This window comes from Aethalodelphis obliquidens, unplaced genomic scaffold (genome assembly GCF_003676395.1).
Source record: "Aethalodelphis obliquidens isolate GAN/ISIS:26980383/991018 unplaced genomic scaffold, ASM367639v1 scaffold2, whole genome shotgun sequence".
In the NCBI taxonomy this organism is placed as follows: Eukaryota; Metazoa; Chordata; class Mammalia; order Artiodactyla; family Delphinidae; genus Aethalodelphis; species Aethalodelphis obliquidens.
Genome location: NW_020837946.1, coordinates 82,173,040 through 82,181,908, shown reverse-complemented (window position 1 = coordinate 82,181,908; position 8,869 = coordinate 82,173,040).

The following is an 8,869-nucleotide window of genomic DNA, read 5'->3' as shown; positions in this document are numbered from 1 at the left end:
GCTACTGAAACTTAATTCCAGCCATAACAAACTTCTTTCAGCCTCCCACATGCTATATGCAGTTTATTTCTCCATATCTTTGATCTTTTTGTTTGTTCTGCATAAAATATACTTCTCCCAACCCTGTTGTCTCTCTCTAAGTATGTTACAAAATTGAGCTTAAATACCACCTCCACTGTGAAACCTCCATTCTCACATTCTCACATAGGTAGCTGCCCTTCTTCTATGCCTCAGTTACTTTTATTAGTATTATTATTGATATTATTAGATTTTTTGTTTTAATTTCTTTTCCATGGTTTTCCCCTTCACTAATTTAAAAATTATGCACCCTATACTATTCACCTTTATTCACCTCTATCGCAGTCACCTAGTGCATTTAGCAATAAGCATTTTTAAGTGAATATATATGGTGAATAAATTTTTAAATTTCCAGGAAATTTTAAATATATATATAAAATAGCCTAATACCAACTTGAATATCATTATTGCCAAAAAGCTCTGATCTAAACATATGTTTTTTTTCTCAAGTGTGTAGACAAAAGAAAAACTAAAAATAGTTTAAGTATCCTACAGGCAATAATTATTATCATAAATTGCATCCCATATAACTTTGGGAGGAACAGATTGAGTCAGATCCTGTATTGATGGCCCACATAGACAAGAAATAAACAAAAGATGACTTATCACATGATAATAAAAGTTTTCAATCCATTCCACTCATTTTCTAATTTACCTTATCTCTGTTGGGTGAAGGAATATCTGGTTTAAAGCCTACTGAAATAATTGTTATCACTGTCTCTGTACCAGTCATGAGTGCTGCCTCCAGGAAGCTCTGTCAGAATCAGTCCTGGGGTTTGTCCTAGCAAGTTGTCTAAATTACAACTGAACCAAGGAGCCAATGCTCTATTCACAAAATGCATGCTGATACTGTGATGGGGGGAGTAAGATTCAAAATTACCTTTACTGGATGAAAAATATTCCTATGAAAACAGAAAAAAAAAAGTAAAAATGATAGATAATTTCTTAAGGAGTGAAAAACTGGTGGTAAAAATCAATATAATAAAGAAATAGTTGGAAACCACTTTTTAAAGGGAAAAAGTGAGAAGAAGTAATGTTGAAGGTGAGGGTTTTTTTTGCTTGTTTCAGCAGGTCAGAAGCCTTTAGATTATATGTCCAGTTTAAGTCATCAGGTTCAACTTGTAAGGAGTGTGGATATCAGGGAGAAGGTTCAGAGAAGAATTACAAAGAGTACTCAACAGAAGGGAAAGTTAGAGAATTTTAGGGTAGGGAAGAGATGCCAAAATCACAGCAAGGGGATGACTAATAATTTCAGATATATTAAGAAGTTAACATAAAGGGAACCCAAATTCTTCCTATCAGTGATGGACCAAAACTAAAGAATATGGTCAAAATCAAAGAGAAAGACATTGGGCTTAGCAAATAGAATTTCTTGACTTTGTGAGCGATAAATCAATAGATGGCTATGGAGCAAGGTTATGAAAACTTCCAGGAAGGACTGAAAACTGTCTATTTTGAAAGGTTTAGGCATTCAGCTTCCCACAGGAAGGAAGATGCACCATATCCTCTGTCATGAATATTTCTAGTTCTATGAGTTAATGACATTATCTTATATTCATCATATATTTATGTAATATCCTGAAAAACACAATACACTCTATTGTCTATTAATTTACTCCTCTATAGAGTAAAACCTCACAACAGGTTTAAACTTCCTTCACCAAAAGGTATATTTGATGCCTTTGAATATTTTTTGTCCACTAGCCACATCCTTCCCAATTTCTCTGCAACTTCCAATAACTATGGAGCACCGAAAAATACACAACTCTTCAATAAGTGCCCAGGAAATGCAAAGTCAAAATAGGCAGATTACTCCATGGTTTCTGCATGTCATGCATCTATTAATACATCCTAGGATCGTGTTCACACTTTTAATAACAGCACCAGGCTGCTGACTCACATTCGGGCATGTTTCTACTTCCTTCGTACCTACATAATTATTCCCTTTCTTGTGTCAGCCCGGTTTGTTTTCTTCCCTAATCTCATCCTGTTTAGCTTGGCCACTTTTCTCAATTTTCAAGGGTCTGTTGAACTGTAGTCCTGAGGTCCACATATTAATAATGCTACCAAAATGAGGACTTTCTTCTCTAATTTTCAAATAATCAAAGGATATAGAAGGTGGGGGAAAGCTCAATAATTCTTTTTACTTGTGTGCAAGGCTCTCTGCTAGGTGTTAGGAGGTAAAACAAACATGGTTCTTGCTTCCTGATAGATAAAACTCTATCAGAGACAGAGATAAGCAAATAGAAAGCTACAACCCTCTATGTAAGTGCTGTGATAGGAAGGGCAGGCAGCAACAGGACAAAGTGAGATTTTGAGCACAGGGAGAATTACTAGTCTAGAAGCTGTGGGTGCATTTTGTAGTACCACTTGACTTCCAAAGAAAAGGATGCAGAAGAGGTGGGGCTAAAAAGCTGAGAATCTGCGCAAATATATAAATTAACCCCTTTAATGCTCACAACAACACTGTGGGTCCAGTGTTGTTGTCCCAGCTTTAAATATGAAGAAACTCAGCATTTAATAGGGTAGGTAACTTATCCAAAGGTCACACATTTCTAGCTAATAAGTAACAGAACTGGATTTCCAATCCAGGTCTATATGACTCCAAAGTTCATGAATGACCATGCTGCTTTTCAAATAGTCTCTATGTTTCTGGATTATGAACAGAAATGCCATGTGGGAAGAAATCTAAAATTTCAGAAATCCAGATAATGTCTACTGCTTCCTTTTATGTGGCATTCAATCAAAATATGACAACAAACTGACCTGACATAAGCTTATCCCAAACTATTCTGGTAACTCCCGACACTCTGAATTCAGGAAGCCAATTACCTGATGACTTGCTAGTTATGTTTCCAGGATCCAAAGATATAATAATGCATTCATAACTTCAAGGATCAATATTTCTTCCAGTTTTAAAAAAGGTACCATATTTTTCCACCTTTGGGCATTTTTGTCTTCTGCAGAAAATATTCTACAGTTAATAACAGTGGAAAGCACTCAGCAATATCAGAAATAACTTGAGTATCTATCCAGATGGCTCAGTGATAGTAGTTTCCTGTCATAAGCAGGTAGCTAATGTTTAATATGTATTCAAATAGGAAAAGGAAACAATCCAGGCAATCAACCTAGCACATATAATTGTTTAATAGATGATATCTGAAATTCTATGTTCAATTCCTGTTACTATCATCCATCCAACAAATAAAATGTTTAAGCTAGTTCCTGCAATAGGTCACTCCGAAAAGCTCCTCAAAGTGAGGGTGCACTAACAGCAAATAGCTTGTCCCAATCCTGCACCTGGCAGGGCATCTTCATCTTCATCTGCCCATTTCTCTAATTTCCCTTGGCTCACGGGATGTTCCATATCCAGCCCCCAGGATTTCTTTAATAGATCATATTCTGATAGATTCCTAGAAACACCTGTTCCCTCTCCTCAAAAACCTACCAATATGGAATTTAAATTGGCATAACCACATTAGAAAAACCAATATTTACTAAAGCTTAACTTATACATAACCTATGACCCAGCAACAGAAATGCCTACACATGTTTACCCAAAGACATGCGCCAGAAGGTTTACAGTAGTACGATTTGTGATGTCCAAAAGTAGAAACTATCCAAATGTCCAACTACAATAGAAAGAATAAATTGTGCTGTATTCATACAACTGAATACTTTACAGCCATAGGAGTGAATAACTACAACTACATGCAGCAATAGAGATGGACCTCACAAGCTTAGTGGAGAGTAAAACACACAAACTCACATATATACACACACATACTATATGATCCTATATATGTAAAGAACAAAAAGAGGAAAAAATAACGTGTTCTACTGGAAATCTGGATAATTGTTACTTTTAAGGAGGGGTGGTAACAGGAAGGGAAGATGAGGAGGGCTTCTAAGATGCTGGTAATATTCTCTTTCTTAATTGGGATGTTGGTTAACTGAGTGTGTGCAGTTTTGTGAAAATTAATTGACTTACTTTTCTATATATGTATTATACTTCAATAAAAAAGTTCTTAAAGCCCCAAAAGGCTGGAAATTTTAAATAGCTAATTTTTGGAGAGATTAAAATGGACTGTATAAAATATTACCTGTGGGATAGAAAAAGTGTTGCGTAAGGATCTGTATTCTAAACAATATGGACTTTAAATGTCTTTTCCAAGATAGACCTGGATCCCTCTCTCTTCTTGAATTCATGAGATTCCCATGTCTCCCTACATACTGCTCTAGTCTTTATTTTGGCTGTAGTCCCCAACCCACTCCTTCTGATCATAAATAATGTTCCACTTCTGCTAAAAGGTTGTTCTCACTCTTGAAGGACATGCCCTGGTCTGTGAGTCTTGAAAGCAAGGCACTTTTCAACCAGCCCTCAAATATTCTTCTCCTGGCCTCTAAACATCCTGCACTGATCATGCAGTCACCTTCTTCTCTCTCCAGAGCACTCTGGGGAATCACCCTCACAATGGCCTCTCTCTCTCATGTCTTTAGTTTGCCTCCTGTGCCAATTAAGAGTAGAGAAGCCAGGCTGTTTCACATATTGTTTTTTGTGGTCTCTCCTGTTGCGGAGCACAGGCTCCGGACGTGCAGGCTCAGTGGCCATGGCTCACGGGCCTAGCTGCTCCTCGTCATGTGGGATCTTCCCGGACCGGGGCACGAACCGGCGTCCCCTGCAACGGCAGGTGGACTCTCAACCACTGTGCCACCAGGGAAGCCCACACATATTGTTTTAAATTCACCCAAATGTCTACTTGACCTTGATGACAGATAATGCTTTGTTTTTGTTTTCACAATTTCCTAGAAGGGCCGCCTCCTGTTCGCAGTTCATTTATAGACACACCTGGGCCCCCAAAATGGCCAAATTACTACTGCTTCAGGTCACCAGCCCCTTCCACATATTCTGGTTCTCTTTGGTAAATCATCACTCAGAAGCCCCTCAGCAGGCTGCTTATCTAGAGTGACATAATGACAATTTTATAATATTAAAAATAGCTTTAATGTATCTTAAGAAAAGTTAACATAACCCTTACAAGGGAAAGGAAGGAATGAATCTGACATTTAGCAGGCATCTACTACCTGTAGAACTTCCTGCTGGTACTTGCCTGTATGCTATTGTTTTTAGTCCTTATATAACCCTGTAACATGTATCTTATAATCTCCCTTTAGCAGATAAGAAAATAGATGCTTGGAGTTTAAATACATTGCCCCACATCACATAACAGGTAAGATGCAGAGCAAGACATTAAACCAGGCATCGGCAAATGTTTTCTATAAAGATACAACAAATATTTTAGGCTTTACAAGTCACATAAGGTCTCTGTCACATTTTTTTCTTTGTTTCTTTGCTGGTTGGTTTGTTTTTACAACCCTTTAAAAACATAAAAACTATTTTTAACTCCTTGGCTGGATTTGGCCCAAAGATGGTAGTTTGCAGATGCCTGTCTTAAGAAGTTGGGGGAAAATACATGCTAAAGTATGTGCTCTGGACTTTGGTCCAGGTTTAAATCCTAATTCTATCACTTACTAGCTAACATTTATGAAGACTTTATACAGTACCGGGCAACATTCTAGGTGTTTTACATGTATTTACTTATTTAATCCTCCCAACAATTATTCCCCCATTCTAGAGATAAGGAAACCAGAGCAGTTAAATAACTTGAGCAAGTCTGCACACAGCAGTAAGTGGCACAGCCCAGGCCCTCTAGCTACAAGGCCCATGTTTTTTAACACTATGTTAATATTATTGAAGTCAATAATAAACTACCTGATCAGGATAAGTAATTGAATTGCACATACAGAAAAGGAAACTTTGTACTTATTTTCAATGATCCTTTTAGCCTTGCAAGAAAAGGACTTAGTAACAGGCGGTTGTAACTGGGACTAAGGCATCTAGTATCTAGAAGATGCCATTATGTAAGATTCTACAGGTTCATAAGTGTGCAAAGCAGAACCTAGACAGGGCGATTGTTCAAAGGCAAAAGGATAGACTAGATTTGAGTTCAATTAATCAGGGTCAAAGGAGGCCACGGTGCTAGTTGGGATTCAAGGTATGAACAGGTGGAGAACTAGGTAGCGGATAATCAATAGGCATCCAAATGGGCAGGCAATTGGTATCAGGACCTGCAGCTTAAAACATCAGGGTGCCTGGTTCAGGGGCTAAGCCCTAGGAAATTTGAGATTCCCCTATGTCCATGCTGAGTGAGTAGTGCTACTGATTCAGTACTGAGCTGCACAATTATTGCATGAGTAAAAATAGATCTTTGCAGACCCTTGCTCTGCACTGTGATCAGGGTAAAAGGTAAGCCTCATCCTAAAAGTCAAGGTCAGGTAGATCTACCTACTGGAGTTAAAGATCTGTAAAGACAGGGACTCAGGAATATCCTGCAAATACATGAATCTTAAATAAATTTCTTATGTCCAAAATAACAAATTCCACTATTTATTGTTATTGCAATTATCCTGTTATCAACCACAGATAAGTAATATAAAAGTTAAAAGAAAAGCAAAGAAAGGAAAGTGTAGTCTTCTGTGGTGATAAACTGCAATGGCCTACAAGGACCTATGTGATTTGGCCCCTAATGTCCCTCAACCTGAGACCCTTAGTGCAGGCTGTTCCCTTTCCCTGAAACGCTCACCACTACCCACTTCTTTGCAGTCTTTGTGACTGAGCTTACATTTTCCACATTTTGTCTTATTTTTTGCTTTGTCACACTTATCATATGTTTTAAAATTACACAATTTTAGAGTGCTTTGTATTGCCCATTTCCCTCACTAGACTGTAAGCTCATGATAGCAGAGACCATATCGTTTAGTTCATCATGTTATCTCCACCCATGGCTTAGCACAGTTCATAAATTTGCCCTTGATAATTATCCATTATGAATAAATCTCTATTGACAGGGCATTGAAATGCCTAAATATTATTTCTCCCCCAGACTGAACAAAAACTTCCTGAAGGCGAGAAATATGTACTACAAATACAAAATATCTGTCAGTAGTCTTATGTAACAATACCAGGAAAATCATATGACACAGGATAAATAGAGTATCACAATGTTATTTATACTAAAATGTGCCCACAAGGTCCCTGGGACAGAGAAGGGACTATATATATAACAAAAATATTTTGCTGGTAAACAAATAGCACGAATATTTCTGCCTTCCACACAGTAAACATTAGGCTTCTTTTGCTTGCTGATGAAAAAATTTACCAAAGCAATCAGCCCTGTTTTTCCCTTTCTATTTTTTGACTTGAGATGGCTATAATTTACTAAGTAAACTACCTGGCATCCTTGAGTACTCAAAGTCCGTGTTGTCTATGACGACTCAAATAACAAGGGCATCTTTGGCATTCCAGATGCATATAAAATAATCAATACAGAAAAAGAACAAATTAATCGAAAGTTGTGTAATCTTATACCCTGAAAAGAATCTGATGAAATCTCCATCCTTTGTAGCTATTTCTAATCTAGGAGAGTGCAGATGTTTACAATCGTTTATGAGATGACCTCACGTGACCCAAGGATAGTTTTAATTGCTTATCAAATGTAATTTTATGAATGAGATAAAGATACTGTGAATGTATATAAAACACCTTTGAAATACAGAGAGCCTTTCAAGATGGGATTTCTAGTTAGCTTGCTACTTTTTCTTTAAAGTCTAATTGATTTTCCTGACATCTCGTTAGCCTGGCAAACTGCCTGCCTAAGTACTTTATCTGACCTTCAGGCCGTTTGCCAGGTATTGATCCAATATGTACAATGGCTGTGTGGTACCAGCTCTTCCAACTTTGATAAGGGCTAATGTACTAGCGCCAGGCAGACAGGAAGTCAATGGTCTCAAAACTTCTCTCATCCTCTTCTTCTATCTCTATCTTCCTTTCTTCTTATGCAAGAATTTCAGGTCCTATCAAAATCAAATCTTAAGCAGATCAGATGGACTTTTAGCCCAAATTTATTTTCTAGAAAATTTTAAAAAATACATTAGAAGAGCTCCCTAGGCAACAATAAATGAAAATGAATAAATGAAAATAATATTACTAGTTGATGGGTTTCCTTTTTAAAGAAAAATAAAACTAAATATGACAGAGATGCTTAAGGAGGATTTAGACAAACTGCATTGCAAATCATGAAGAGAAAGCAGGTAGCAAAGGGTCTTGAAATCATGTCATAAATGAACAATAAAAGAAAATGGGATTTTTGGTTAACCTGAAGAATCGCATGCTTAGGGAGCTCTATGAGATTAATATCTGTAAATTAATGTGGCTATATGTATTAATTTGTAGATAGATCTCACGTTTTTCATAGTTTGCCTTGACAAAAAATTTTAGGAAAGCATTTTCATTTGACAAATGGCCCTGGGCAGGCTGAGGAAATCCATGCCAACAAAACACCCTAATTACTCAGGCCAGGATGGAATTCTTGAAGATGGAGAAAACAAACCACCTAAAAGTAGAGTTGCTGAAATAAGCCTTTTGGGAAACAGAGAACCTTACTGAGAATAAATTTTGTGTTTTGAAGATAATTTGGGATAGATAAAATTGACTGATTCCACAGTACAAAGTTGCTACTGATATGCTTTTTGCCCTTCGTCAACTAACTTCAAGAAAACAACTGAAAGGATCTAGAGACTTCATAATGCCCTTGCGTGGAACAAAATGGTGTTGACTGGTGCCTAGTTCATCTGACCTACTTTTCATAGCTTGGAACAGAGAGAAAACCATGAAAAATTTACTTTTAAGTCACCAGCCTGAGGGAGACCATTAGTAGTTAGAATACACGAA